Here is a 14676-nt window from a genome sequence, read left to right as displayed (position 1 = left end):
TCTAGTTGCCCAGATTGACCTCAAACTTTCGATCCTCCTGCCTCAGCCTCCCAAGTTGGTGGCCCTACAGGCGTGTGCCCCTGCATATTTCTTATGTGTATTTAATATATCTTATGTATATTTATAATATATATTATATGAATATTTCTTTCAGTAATCATGGGTAGCAAGTGAATATATAGAAATTTTCCTGGTTTCTAGCAGCTCTACGTGCATTTTTTTTTTCAAGTTCCTGTTTCTCTGAGGGCCTCATCTAAACATATGACCAGAGAAGCTAATCAGAACTGCAGGTACAACAGTATTGACTCCCCCAGTGTCTTACCAAGTATTGCTGGCAGGTTTCTTGATATTTCACTCCCCGGGACTTGTACTAGAAGAAATGGAAGCACCTCTATTGCAATGCCAGGTAAGAGCTATATAGAGTGTGTATGTCTGCTCCTTCACAAAAAGTTTCCTCCCAGTGAAAGGAAACATGAAAGCCATATTTTGGAATGCAATGAGAAACTGAAATCAAAAGTCTGGGTGTAGATTCCCCTGCTGGGTTATAATACCTGGACGTTTCTGTAAACATTTTTATTGTTAAACACACACACACACACAGCACAGATCAGAGTTCTTTGGTGACCCAACTGTGAAATGTAGTTTTATGGGTATTTTCACTGATGAATAAAAAAGATCAAACTAAAGGGATTCTGTGTTAACTCAGGTGTGTATGTATTTCTTGACCTTTAAACCAGAGAACTTGATTTTGAAAGAAAACTGAAGAATTTTATCTCCAAAGGAGATTCATTGTCTAAAGGGGGGGGGGATCTCTACCGGCTAATCTTACCAAATACTTTCTCTGGTCCATTTCCCACACAGCAACAAGAGGGATCTCTTGGAACATAATTGGTTCACATCACTCTTCTGCTTAAAACTCCCAAAGGATAGTGTTTACCAAATGTTAACACAATCATTTCTTGGTGTCTGAATGCTTAGGGAAGTGAAAAGATTTTCATCATTAAAAGATTGGTCCCGCTGGGTGCGGTGGCCCATGCCTGTGATCCCAGTGGCTCGGGAGGTTAAGACAGGAGGATCAAGAGTTCAAAGCCAGCCTCAGCAATTTAGAGAAGCCCTAAGCAACTCAGGGAGACCCTGTCTCTAGTAAAATACAAAATAGGGCTGGGGATGTGGCTTAGTGGTCGAGTGCCCCTGAGTTCAATCCCTGGTACCCGCCCCCCACACACACCCCCAAAAGAGAAAAATTGGTCCCTGCCTTGAGGAAAAGTGGGCAAGAAGTCTTACTACAGATTGGAAGGCTTCAAGTAAAAATAGGATTGCCCCGTCCCTGCACTACCATTCATCTTGCCAACCCAGAGTGGGGCATTTTTCAAGTTGGTGAGCATTGAGTTAACTTAAAGCATTTAGCCCTCTAGGAGAGAGAAGAGGCTGTGATACACACAGAAGGGGCCGGTAGGGTGCCTCCTGGTAGTGAGCACCTCGTGCCCCAAGACTCCATTGCATTCTGTGCTGCACATTTCCAAATATTACTTCTAGCCTGAAATCTCACTGGATACCTATCAGGGGCCAAATTACTAATCAAATGCAATTTTCAATTTGAAGCCAATGTTTAAAGTGAAATTTGCCATTTGTCCTCAAAATTCAAGATCCCTTTCTAAACTTATTCATCTTTGCCAAGAGAGATTATTCACTAACTCTCCCAGACTGGAAACTATAAATCAATGCACTTATCTTTGATGTATCCCCCTTTTTAATCAAATCCATATAACATAAAATTCATGATTTTACTAATTTTAAAGTGTACAGTTCTGTAACTTTTAGTGTATTTATAATGTCGTACAACCATCACCACTCTCCAATTCTAGGATATTTCCCCATGCCTTAAAAGAAAACCCATACTTCTCAAATACCCCCATCCTAGCACTACTAATCTACATTCTGTCTCTATGAATCTGGTCTTTGTGGGCATCTCTATAAATGGAGTCATAAAGTATGTAAACTTTTATATCTGACATCTTCAACTTAGCATGATATTTTCAATCATCATTGTAGCATGTAGCAGTGCTTCATTCCTTCCTATAGATGAATAGTATTTAATTTTATGAATATACCACATTTTGTTTATCTCCTTATCAACTGACAGATTTTGATTTGTTCCACTCTGGGGCTGTTATGAATAATGCTTCGATGAACATTAGTGTACAAGTTTTCATGTGAATTTGTTTTTTAGTTATCCTAGATATATACTGAGAAGTGTATATTAGTCAGCTTTGCATTACTATAACAAAATACCTAAGATAAGCAACTTTAAAAAGCTGAAATAGTATTTATTTTGGCTCACCGTTTTGAAGGTTTCAACTCAGTGTCAGATGGATTTGTTGCTTTTAGGCCTGTGGCAAGCTGTCCACTACATGGCAACAGGGAAGTAAAAAGCAAGGGGAAGCGGGGCAGGGTCCCAATATTCCTCTTAGAGGCCCCCAGTGACCTGACTCCCCCTCTCTAGGCCCCACCTCTTAAAGGTTCTGCCACCTCCTATTAGACCCACAGGCGGATGACTGGGCCTCGAACACCTGCGCCTTTGTAAGACCAGAGTAAAGCAGAATTGCTGGGTCATCTCATAACTTTGGGTTCAACTTTTTGAGAAACTGCCAAACTGTTTTCCCACCCTGGCTGCACCATTTTACCTTCCCACCAGCAATGGGTGACGGTTTTCATTTCTCTAAATTCTTGCCAACTCTTATTGGCCCTTTGTCTTTTATTTTTTTAATTTTAGTCATGCTAGTGGATGTGAAGGGGTATTTTATTGTAGTTTTCGATTGCATTTGTCTAATGCCTAATTCCTAGAGCATATTTTCATGTGTTTATTGACTTTTTTGCACAAATAGGTATTCAAGTCCTTTGTCTATTTTTGAATTGAGTTTTTGTCTTTTTATTGTGGAGCATTAAGGACTGTTTCTATATTCTGGCCACTAGACTCTTTTCATATATATGATTTACAAATATTTTCTCACATTCCATAGGTTTTACTTTCACTTTCTTTATTATACCCTTTGATACCCAATTTTTTAATTTTAAAGTGCAAGATTGTGTATTTATTCTCTTGTAGCTTTTTTGTTTAATATTTTAAAAGCTGTAACCTAATCCAAGATCATAATGATTTACAACTATTTTTCTTTCCAAGAGTTCTGTGGGCATCAGCTCCCACATCTAGGCCTGCCTGACCTCTTTTTGAGTTAATGTCATATATGGTGTGAGATAGGGGTTCAACTTCAGTCTTTGATATGTGACGATTCAGTTGTCCATCATCATTTGTTGGAAAGACTGTCCTTTAACCCCTGGATAATCTTGGAAACTTTGTTGAAAATCAGTTGTTCACAGACAGATATGTTTATTTCTGGACTTAAAATTCGATTCTATTGATCTACATGTCTAGCCTTCTGTTAGTGCCATACCTGTAGCAAGTTTGCTTAGTGACTTCTCTAAACTAATTTTGCAAAGTCTATAATCTTTCCATTTGCAACCAATGACACTGCTACTTTTCCTTAAACACTTGGAACAATGACAATGACCATGACAACAACAACAAAAAATCTGTCTTTTCAGATAAATTCTGCGTCTTGATTGGGGTATGCCTTCAACACGTAGCCCTGTGGTTTACGACTCCACTTTGGCCTTTACTGCCTGTTTGTACAGACCAACTGGAGGTGAGAGCTTTGAACTTTCTCTGGTTTTTCCTTGAGCATGTGAACGGCACTGGGCATGAAGATGGGCTTGTATGTTCCCAGAAATGTCAGAGCGTTCAAAAGCCCTTGTTCTCCAAAGCATCTCATTCCTCAGGCTAGATCCCAAGGTATTTGGTTAACCTATTATTTTCCCTAATTATCATCTAGTCTTTATGTTTTCAACAAATGACCCTAGGTAGTGGCTTTGGAGCTAGGAAAGTTACGAGTCAAGATAAGTCATGCCTTTTGAGCTGATTCTTTAGGGAATCACCAGACAGATTAATCAAGGACAAATATTTCCAAGTAACATTCATGATACTCCCTCGGGTTCTGGTATTAGGATGGAGGCTTCCATTTCCAAGGCTAACACTGAGCTGGAGAGCTGGAGATGGCACTAAGGCAGGTTAAAACGCCACAAAGTGTGGGGAGATAGCTCAGTGGTAGAGTGTTAGCCTAGCCCCTGGCCCCTGTTCTTGGGTTTGATACCAGAAATACACACAAAGAGTTTCTGTGTTTGGGGTGGGCAAAGACTTCTATAGGGTAAGAATTAAAACCAAGAATCAATAAATGGGATGGAATCAAACTAAAAAGTTTCTTCTCAGCAAAAGAAACAATCTGTGAGGTGAATAGAGAGTCCACATCCTGGAAGCATATTCTTATGCCTCACACATCAGATACAGCACTAATCTCTAGGGTATATAAAGAACTCAAAAAGCTAAACACCAAAATAATAATAATAATAATAATAATAATAATAACCAAATCAACAAATGGGCCAAGGACATGAACAGATACTTCTCAGAAGAGGATATACAATCAATCAACAAATATATGAAACAATGTTAATCATCTCTAACAATTAGAGAAATGCAAATCAAAACTACTCTAATATATCATCTCACTCTTGTCAGAATGGCAGCTATTACGAAGACAAACAACAATGAGTGTTGGCGAGGATGTGGGGGAAAAGGTACACTCATACATTGCTGGTGGGACTGCAAATTGGTGCAGCCAATTAGAAAGCAGTATGGAGATTCCTTGGAAATCTGGGAATGGAACCACCATTTGACCCAGCTATCCCTCTCCTAGGTCTATACCCAAAAGACTTAAAAACAGCATACTACAGGGTCACAGCCGCATCAATGTTTATAGCAGCACAATTCACAATAGCTAAACTGTGGAACCAACCTACATGCCCCTCAGTGGGTGAATGGATAAAAAAAAATGTGGCATATATACACAATGGAATATTACTCAGCAATAAAAGAGAATAAAATCATGGCATTTACAGGTAAATGGGTGGCGTTGGGGAAGATAATGCTAAGTGAAGTTAGCCAATCCCCCCAAAAAACAAATGCTGAATGTTTTCTCTGATATAAGGAGGCTGACTCACCAGTGGGGTAGGGAGGGGGAGTATAGGAGGAATAGATGAATTCTAGATAGGGCAGAGAGGTGGGAGGGAAAGAGAGGGGGCAGGGGATTATCAAGGATGGTGGAATGTGATGGACATCATTATCCAGAGTACATGTGTGAAGACACGAATTGGTGTGAACATACTTTGTGTACAACCAGAGATACGAAAAATTGTGCTGTATATGTGTGATAAGAATTGTAATGCATTCTACTGACATTTATTATTTTTAAAAATCAATAAAAATACAAAAGCCTGTTTTCATGGCCAACACATTTAAAGTGTAAAAATAAATAAATAAATTAAATGCCACAAACTTGCTCTTCTACAGGATTCAGCTGGTTTCCGTGAATATGTATGTGAACATTCAACTGGTTTCCAGGGTTATGAAAAAATTCTGACAGGTTTTTTTAAACCAGAGTTTTAGTTGTTCTTATGGAGATATTGACTTTTGAAGTATCTTTCTCCACTATTTTCACTCGGGTCATAATTCATCCCTTTTCTCAGCCACTCTGCCTAGAATGAATATTCCTTTAAAAGGCACCTTTATCTGCTTTTCTTACCATAATTACCACCACCTCTCAGGCAGGCCTTGAGAAGCCATTTATCACTATCACTTAAAAACCACAGGTTCTGGAACATTTTCTATGCCTCAGTTTTACCATCTGTAAATGGAATAATGAAAGTGTCTATTGTTATGAAGAATAAAAGAGTTAACAGTTAACGAGTGATTAGTTTGAGGCCTGGCACATAATAAATACTCAAAATTTGTTTGGCACTAAATGCATTCAGCAAATATTTGCTGAGGTAGCATTTACTGAGATTGAATATTTATATCTGGGACTATTACATTGAACAAGATTGACAACAACTAAGATTTCTACTTTGTGCGGCTTACCTGAAATGTCCCAACACCTCATATGCAGTTTCCCATTTCTTAGGTGACTTCTGTTAGAAAACTATTTTTCATGAGGCTCTCATGTTTCTTTCTATCTTATGAACAGAAGCACAGATGGACTTACTTTTGAACTGTCTCCATCTAGGACAGAGAACAGGTTTGTTTGTTGTCCGGTATAATAATAGATCTCTTCCTCCAGGGCAAAGGCCAGGAAGGTATGTTTTGCAGCCCATTTTAAAGATTTGAGGGGCTGGGGTTGTGGCTCAGCGGTAGAGCGCTTGCCTTGCACATGCGAGACCCTGGGTTGGATCCGCAACACCACATACAAAAAAGAAATTAAAATTTCTTTTAATTAAATTAAAATTAAAATGAAAAAATCAAATCTTTTATTTCACTTGTTTATTAGATTAAATAAGTGAAATAAAAGTTGATTTTTCCAAGTTGTTCATCTCATGGTGTCCACTCTGCATCACCCCCATGGAACCTGAGAGGAAGGGGAGTTCATGTGAATCTGACATACTGCCTGCTGTGTGGGGAGTAATAAAGTCCATTGTCTCTGGCTTTTAAGGTTGCAGATTAGGACTTCACAGGAACAGCATTACTTTGTAACAGTATGCTGCTACAAAAGTATCTTCCTTATACCTAATTTTTACCTATTACATCTAGACTTCCCCATCTGGATTCCAGGTTCCTTCCTACCAATACAATCCCAATGTCTTTCTCTTCTTGGAAAAAAAAAAAAAAAAAACACCTGCTTCATGAACAGGATTCTCACCACCACGCTCAAGTCTCCATCTGGCATTTGGCTTATATATCTCCCCTCTTCATCTCCTTTTGAAATTCTTTTCCTTTTCCCTTTTTTCCCTACTTATGTCAAATCTATTTCTTTAGACTTGTTTCAAGTCCAAATCTGACAAGAAACTTTCCCATTGTTCTCCCTTTCTGCAAATATTAAATATCTAGACACTTAAAACCTATCCACATTGAGTACATATGACATGGTTTTCAAACAGTTCCAGTAGGTGAAGGTTGCCTGCCCATTCTAGTGGGAAATACCATGGAAGAGTGAATGGATGGCTGACAGGAGTGATCAAGGGCATGCACTCTGAAGTCAAAGTTCTCAGATTCAAATACCTGCCGCTTATTGACTGGGTGACTTGGGCATATCATTTACCTTTTCTGTGCCTCGGTTTCCTCGTTTTTAAAATAGGCATAATGGCAATGATAATGCTCATCTCATCAACTTGTGAAAATTGAAAGAATGTACTTAGCCAGGTATATTGATACATGCTTTTAATTCCATCTACTTGGGAGGCTAAGGCAGGAGGATCAAGAGTTCAAGGCCAGCCTGGGTAACTTAGTGAGACCCCATTTCAAAATCAGACATAAAAGGGGCTAAGGATCTAGCTGAGTGGTAGAGCACCCCTAGCATCATGTACAATGTGTTGAATTTAATCACCAGTACTTCACACACACAGACCCAAAAAATTACACGAAAACACTGAAGATCGAGTTAAAAATTTCGCAGACTTTAGAACTATGAGGATCTGTGGAGGAATATAATTTTAGAGAGGATTTCTATCTGAAAAATCTTTCTTATAAACCTCTCAAAACTACCAGATCACATTAAAACAAACATCTTTTGTTTGGCAAGAAAATAAAGGAAATACTCAAAGGTCAAAATGAGATCAGAGCACAAATCTAAAGAGGAGAGCAAATGTCAAAGTTGGTAGCTATTATACAACATTTGCTGGTCCATGATAATCTAGAGCATTTTTTTTTTTTTAATGGCCACTGGGAGACAGGACAGTAAGTTTCAGAGCCACATAAATTCAAAAGATCAGAAATCCAAACATTTATTCGTGAATCCTTGCCAAGGATTGAATGCTCAGTGAACAGCTAAAAGAAACATAGGTGTGGGGCTGGGGTTGTGGCTCAGCGGTAGAGAGCTCACCTTCCATGTGCAAGGCCCTGGGTTCGATCCTCAGCACCACATAAAAATAAATAAACAAATAAAGTAAAGTTATTGTGTACAACTATAAATAAATAAACAAACAAACGTATGTGTAAGCTTCAAAACAATATAGTGAAAAAGCAATTGATCCCTTATTCATGGCACTTGGTATAGAGTTCAAAAGCCTTTTCTCAGAATTTTTAACCACATGGTGAGAATTCAAATAGGGTTGGGGCCTGAATCCAGATTTCCTTTATGTTCCAAAACACCCAAGTCAAAAATGTTGTTCAAAGTGGCTCCATATTGGTTGTGCCTAAAACATGTTGCAAAAGCACACACAAATTCTGTCTATTCAGGCCTCTAAGAATTCTCGTAAAGTTCCAAGAATGTGAGTTCACAATCAAAAATCACAAAATATGTGAGCAAACAATATTCCCTAATTGAGAGACAGCAGAACAACATGTAGAGGGGGACATGACCTACAGAGACTTTAAAAGTAGGTATTAATGCCTATGGAGTATTAAATAAGCATGCATAATATGTCTAAAATAAAAGAACTAATTGAAAATTCTAAGAAAAAATAGAGACTATTAAAGTCAACAAGATACATGTCAGAAAGAAGTACATAGATCTGGAAATGAAAAAAAAGCATAATAATCAAATTTAAAATTCAGTAGACAGGGCTGGGGATGTCGGCCAGTGGTATAGCACTTGTCTAGTGTGTCTGAAACTCTGCTTTTAATTTCCAGAACCACCCCCCTCCAAAAAAAAATGACAAGGAAAAAGAACCACCAAAACTCAACAATTCAGAGGATAAGTGTACAAGTAAAATAGTAGACTGGCCCAGAAAAGGATTTAGGAAATTGAAAAACAGAGCTGAAGAAATTGTACAGAATTCAATTTAGAGAAATAAGTGGAAGCTAAGAAAGATTTAAAAACATGGAGGATGAATGCGAGAGCTATGTATGAATCTATTCCATTTTCTAAAAGAGAAAATGAGAAAAGATGGATGGGAGGCAATATTCAAAGAAATAATGGTCTTTTCAATAAATGGGGGTTGGGAAAACTTAATAACTACATGAAAAAATGATATTAGGCCCTTGCCTTATACCATAGACAAAATTTAACTCAAAATGGATCAAACTCCTAAACATAAGAGCTACAACTAAAAAATTCTTACAAACTCTCTGCTCTTCCCCATTCAACAGCTGCATCTTCTCATCTCGTGCAGTGCCAGCCATGTTCCCAAGACACCCCTGGTCACCGGGGCTGCTTTCAACTCTGGCAAAATGGATATTGTCACCATGAATGACCCCTTTATTGACCTCGACTACATGGTCTGCATGATCCAGTATGATCCTACCCATGGCAATTTCAATGGCTGAGAACAGGAAGCTTGTCATCAATGGAAAGTCCATCCCCATCCTCCAGGAGCAAGATCCTGCCAACATCAAATGGGGTGATGCTGGCTCAGTCTTGTGGAGCCCACTGGTATCTTCACCACCGTGGAGAAAGCCGGGGCTCATTTGAAGGGTGGTGCCAAAAGGGTCATCATCTTCTGCTGATGTCCCCATGTTTGTGACGGGCATGAACCAGGAGAAGTTCAGTTCAGGGATGACCTTGCCCACAGTCTTGGCAGTGCCTCAAGGTTCCTCAAGATCGTCAGCAATGTCTACTGTGCCACCAACTCCTTAGCCTCCCTGGCCAAGGTCGTCCGGGCCATCGCTGCTACTCAGAAGACTGTGGGTGGCCCCTCTGGGAAACTGTGGCCTGAGAGCCATGAGGCTGCCCAGGATATGGTCCCTGCATCCACTGGCGCTGCCAAGGCTGTGGGCAAGGTCATCCCTGAACCGAATGGGAAGCTCACTGGTGTGACTTTCCATGTGCCCATCCCCCACATGTCAGTTGTGGGTCTGACCTGTCGCCTGGAGAAAGCTGCCAAATACAATGATATCCAGAAGGTGTGAAGCAGGCATCAGAGGCCCCTGGGCTATACGTAGGGCATCCTGGGCTATACGGAGGACTAGGTTGTCTCCTATGACTTTAACAATGATACCCACTCTGCCACCTTCGATGCTGGGGCTGGCATTGCCCTCGATGACCCCTTTGTCAAGCTCATTTCCTCTTATGACAATAAATTTGGCTACAGCAACAGGGTGGTGGGCCTTATGGTCCACATGGCCTCCAAGGAGTCAGAGCCCCTTGACCACTTGCCCCAGCAAGAACACAGAGGAAGACAGAGGTGCTCAGCCGTGCGGAGTCCCTCAATGCACTGAGAATCTCCCCTCCTCCCAATTTCCATCCCAGCTACCCTGAAGAAGGAGAGGGACTTAGAGAGCCCTACTGTCATACCATCAATAAAGTTCACTGCACCCAGCCAAAAAAAGAAAATAAATAAATAAACAAAACAACAGAAAATCTTTATGACATTGAATTTGGTAATGATTTTCTGGATATGACCCAGAAATCATAAGCAACAAAAGAAAATATAGATAAATTGGACTACACTAAAATGTAAAGTGGTTGTGCAACGGAAAAGACTATCAACGGATTGAAAAGGCAACACAGAATGGCAGAAACTGTTTGCAAACCATCTATCTGATAAGGAATAACAAGAAGATATTCAAAACTCCTGCAACTCCACCACAACAAAATCCATTATTAAAAAAGGAGGGAAAGCAACAGAAAGAGAAAGTACACGTTAAGATAGTAGAAAATAACTTAATATTTTACTAATTACAATAAACAGACACAACTCCTTGGGTTAAAAGTCAACACAGGGCTCGGGTTGTGGCTCAGTGGTAGAGAGTGCTTGCCTAGCACCCATGAGGTACTGGGTTTGATCCTCAGCACCACATTAAAAAAAAAAAAAAAGTCAATACAGGGCCTGGATGTTGCTCTCTGGTAAAGTGTTTGTCTACCATGCATGAAGCCCTGGATTCAATCTCTAGCAACACACACACACACACACACACACACACACACACAGTCAATATGGAATGAATCTTTTAAAGAATTTTTTTAAATCCACTTTATTTGCTATTTATAAGATAAACACTCAAAACGTAGAGAAAAATAAAGGTTGAAACTTAAAGAATGGCAACGTAGGGCTAAAAGGTGTAGCTCAGTGATAGAGCAATTGCCACAAATGTGCAAAGCCCTGGGTTCAGACTCCAGCAGGAGGGAAAAAGGCAATATTCTAATTGAATGAAAGCTGGTATAGCTATATTGATATCTGACAAAAATAGTACTAAAATAAATGGGTCACTACATAATCATCATTTCCATTTCCCAGATAGAAACTACTAAACTCTTCTATACTTAATAAAACAGTTTCAAACTATATAAAGTAAAAAATAATGGAAACACAAAAAAATTGACAAATTTACTTCATTCATTAATTGATAGTACAGCTGACCAAAATAGCAATAGGGATTATCTAAACAACACCATAAGCTGAATCAAACCGATTATATAGAAAATGTAGTCCCCACAATTGAAGAGTATACTTTTACAAAAATTGAAAAAAAAACTGAGCATATACTAGATTATAAGTTGAGTCATAATATATTTAAAATAATCAGTTTAATGCAGACCAAGTTCTCTGAATGTAATGCAATCAGTTCTACATCAGCTTTTAAGTGATAATTTTTAAATCATGTATTTGAAGTTCCAAATATCAAAACATGTAGACCTCAATGATAAATGACGAAAATAACATCAAGACTTGTGGGATACAAGACTAGAGGTGCCTCAGTGGTGGTGCACTTGCTTAACATGCACAATGCCCCAGTTTCCATCCCAGCACCACAAAAATAAAAATAAAAAACAAATGAAGCATAACTTGGAAGATGTTACTAAAACAGTATTTAAAAAAATTTTGTTGTTGTTCTGGGGTTTGAACTCAGGGTGCTTAACCATTGAACCACATCCCTAGTCCTTTTTTATATTTTATTTAGAGACAGGGTCTTGCTAAGTTGCTTAGGGCCTTGCCAAATTGCTGAGGCTGGTTTTGAACTCAATATCCTCCTGCCTTAGCCTCTCAAGCTGCTGGGATTCAAGGCATGCCCCTCTGCACCTGAATCAGAGGTGCAACCTGAATCATTATTTAGAGGGATAGGTATGTCATTGACCATAGTAGCAAGAAAAACAGAAAATTAAAGAGTGCATCAATTAAGAAGTGAGAAACACTGCAAGTAAAACAGATTCAAAAAGTAAAGGGAAGGAAATAATTTAGTCACCTACAAAACTAATATTTAGAATGCTCTTTAACTGAGCATTTCTTATGTGCTGGACAACAAGCCAGGCGCTGCGGACTCAGAGATTACAATTTAATGGGCGAGGCTGACAAAATTGCTGCGCATTCTCTCAAGACACTTAAACATGTGAGACTCATAAAAGAGGGTACCCCCATCCCCGCCAGAGCCCAATCTTGTCATATCAGACTTAGAGGTGAACTAACAAAGAGAATGAGGACAAAAGTTGATGGGGATGGTTTCACTTATTGTTTTCACATATTCCTAGGCCCAGAGGCAGGTGCTGACACTCAGTAGGTTCCCCCACGAATACCTGAATCAATGAATAAATGAATGGTGCAGAACACAATAAAAGAAGGCCTTGGTTGCCAACACGTGGTAAAGTACTTGTTGGTTGCCTTGGAGACAGAGGAAAATGTACAGTATCTAGCCAAATTCCTTTCATTTTCCCAAACCTTTGAGAGGCCCTGCTCTCCTGCTTCGGGACACCTGGCCCAATAAGCTCCACCTCCATTCTGCTCCTATAAAAAAAAAAAAAAAAATCTCACTGGATCTCTGGGTGGCCCAGAAGTCAGATAAAAGCACTAACGCCTTCCAAGTGCCCATCCCATACTATGCTGAGCTTGGCCATATGTCCCATGAACAAGGATCAAAGAGGCCCACACCCCACAGGAGAAAAATAACAGGACTTCGGTCTTTAGAGGTCCTCCCTACCCAATCGTTAACTTTGGGTGGACGATCTGGTGACCAGCTGGCCACGATTAGTAATTTCCCATCTGGCAGAGAAGTGGATCATATGCATCTGTGTGTTGAGGGAAAGAGGGAGGGTAGTACAGAGGTCATAAGCTCACATCAAGGCCACATATTTAGGTCAATGACAGAGTAGATGGCCAATCGTAGGCCATTACTATTCTCTACTCTGCTCATTACTGTTCAATTTTTATGTGATTGCTCCTTTCATTTGTGAAAGTCGCTCTTGGAAACAGACTCTCTCTTATATATAATTTGAAGAGGGCCTTGAGTTGGGTAATTATGTTAGAAATGTGTCTAAAATCGATTCCCTTTCTCTACTTCTCCCATGGCTATTGTCTTAATTTGGGGTCAATTGTTGATGGCCCGGACATTTTCCATACTCCTCCCAAGGCCTTCCCTGCTCCATTTCTCCTCCCCATTGCTACAAAAACCACCCTTGGAATCGTGTCACCCCTATTTTCACTCCTTCAACACCCCCATGGTGCCTTCTGAGTAAAGTTCTGCTTAAGATAGAATTCAAGGTCCTCCACAGTCTGAACCCAAGTTGACTCTTTGGTCTTGCTCCCCGATAGCCACCCACTCTGTAATTCGGTGACACCACATGTGTCTCTAGGTCTTTGCTTGTGCCACTTCGTCTCTCTGAGATGATCTCTGTCTGTGGACATGGTAAAACCTTAGCTGTTCTTCAAGTCTGCCATTTTCTCCGTGAAGCTTTTTCTGATCCCGCCACTTCTCCCCGCCATTCCCACCTCCCAGGCACCATACCGTTTTGTGCATTCCCTGGAAAGAGCACTCTTAGTGCTTTAGTACAGGTGCGCTCCTGTGGCTGCCTCCCCAACCAGGATGGGAGGTTGAGAACTGTGCCTGATCTTTGACCCTGGAGCCCAGCCCAGAGACCCACAGGAGTTTGAGAACTGTTGATGGTGTGGCTGAATTAAACAAACACCAAACCAATAAACACAGGGCTAAAATTTCTGGAGACGAACAGTAATGCACCTACATTGGTTTCCATCAAATTTCCTGAACAAAAATCAAGATACCAGGTCTGAAAATGGGACAGAGCATTTGAAACTGGGAAATGTCCTCGAAAACATGGGTTATGCCGCCCCATACCTATGTCCCACAACCAGGCATCTGATCAACATTTCAAGACTAATGTTGTTAATAATCCCTTTCTCGGCCTGTCATATTTCAAATGAGATTTATCAGCTGTCAACCCAAGAAAATATATTGCCTTTTATGGCTGTTTAAGTCTCTGCCTGGGTCAGGAAGCCATAAACCTTTCAGTTTCTATTCATAGGTTGGGAGACTAAAACCCAGTTTGGCCTGGAGTTATTCTTCCTCCATTACTTTATTCCCAGTTCCCAATCAGGTATTTTGAGAAAACCCCATTTCTAGTATATACCTAGTCTTATTGCTGGTAATTACAGTTAATAAGGTACAATTCATTAGTCTCTTACCTTATACTAGGTCTTGGGTTAAAAACTTTAGATGCATTATCTCTTTTAATTTTCACAAGTACACTTTTGCAAAGAATATTATTTTCATGGTATTATCATAGATAAGAAGACTAATATTTAAACACATGAAGTAACCTGCCTAAGGTCCTGATCACTAATAAGAAGCAAAGTCAAGCTTTAAACCTAGCACTGAATGACTCAGAAGGCTCTGCCCATATCAAG

At 39.8% G+C, this 14676-nt stretch overlaps 1 pseudogene; it reads left to right on the top strand.

Annotated features, from left to right (window-relative positions):
- Positions 1-9247: 9247 nt before the first annotated feature.
- On the top strand, positions 9248-10261 carry LOC143404126 (glyceraldehyde-3-phosphate dehydrogenase pseudogene; annotated as a pseudogene).
- The last annotated feature ends 4415 nt before the right edge of the window (positions 10262-14676 follow it).

The sequence above is a fragment of the Callospermophilus lateralis genome, chromosome 7 (genome assembly GCF_048772815.1).
Source record: "Callospermophilus lateralis isolate mCalLat2 chromosome 7, mCalLat2.hap1, whole genome shotgun sequence".
NCBI classification, from domain to species: Eukaryota; Metazoa; Chordata; class Mammalia; order Rodentia; family Sciuridae; genus Callospermophilus; species Callospermophilus lateralis.
The sequence above is the reverse complement of the archived record's forward strand: the minus strand, read 5'-3'. Positions and strand labels throughout refer to the sequence as shown.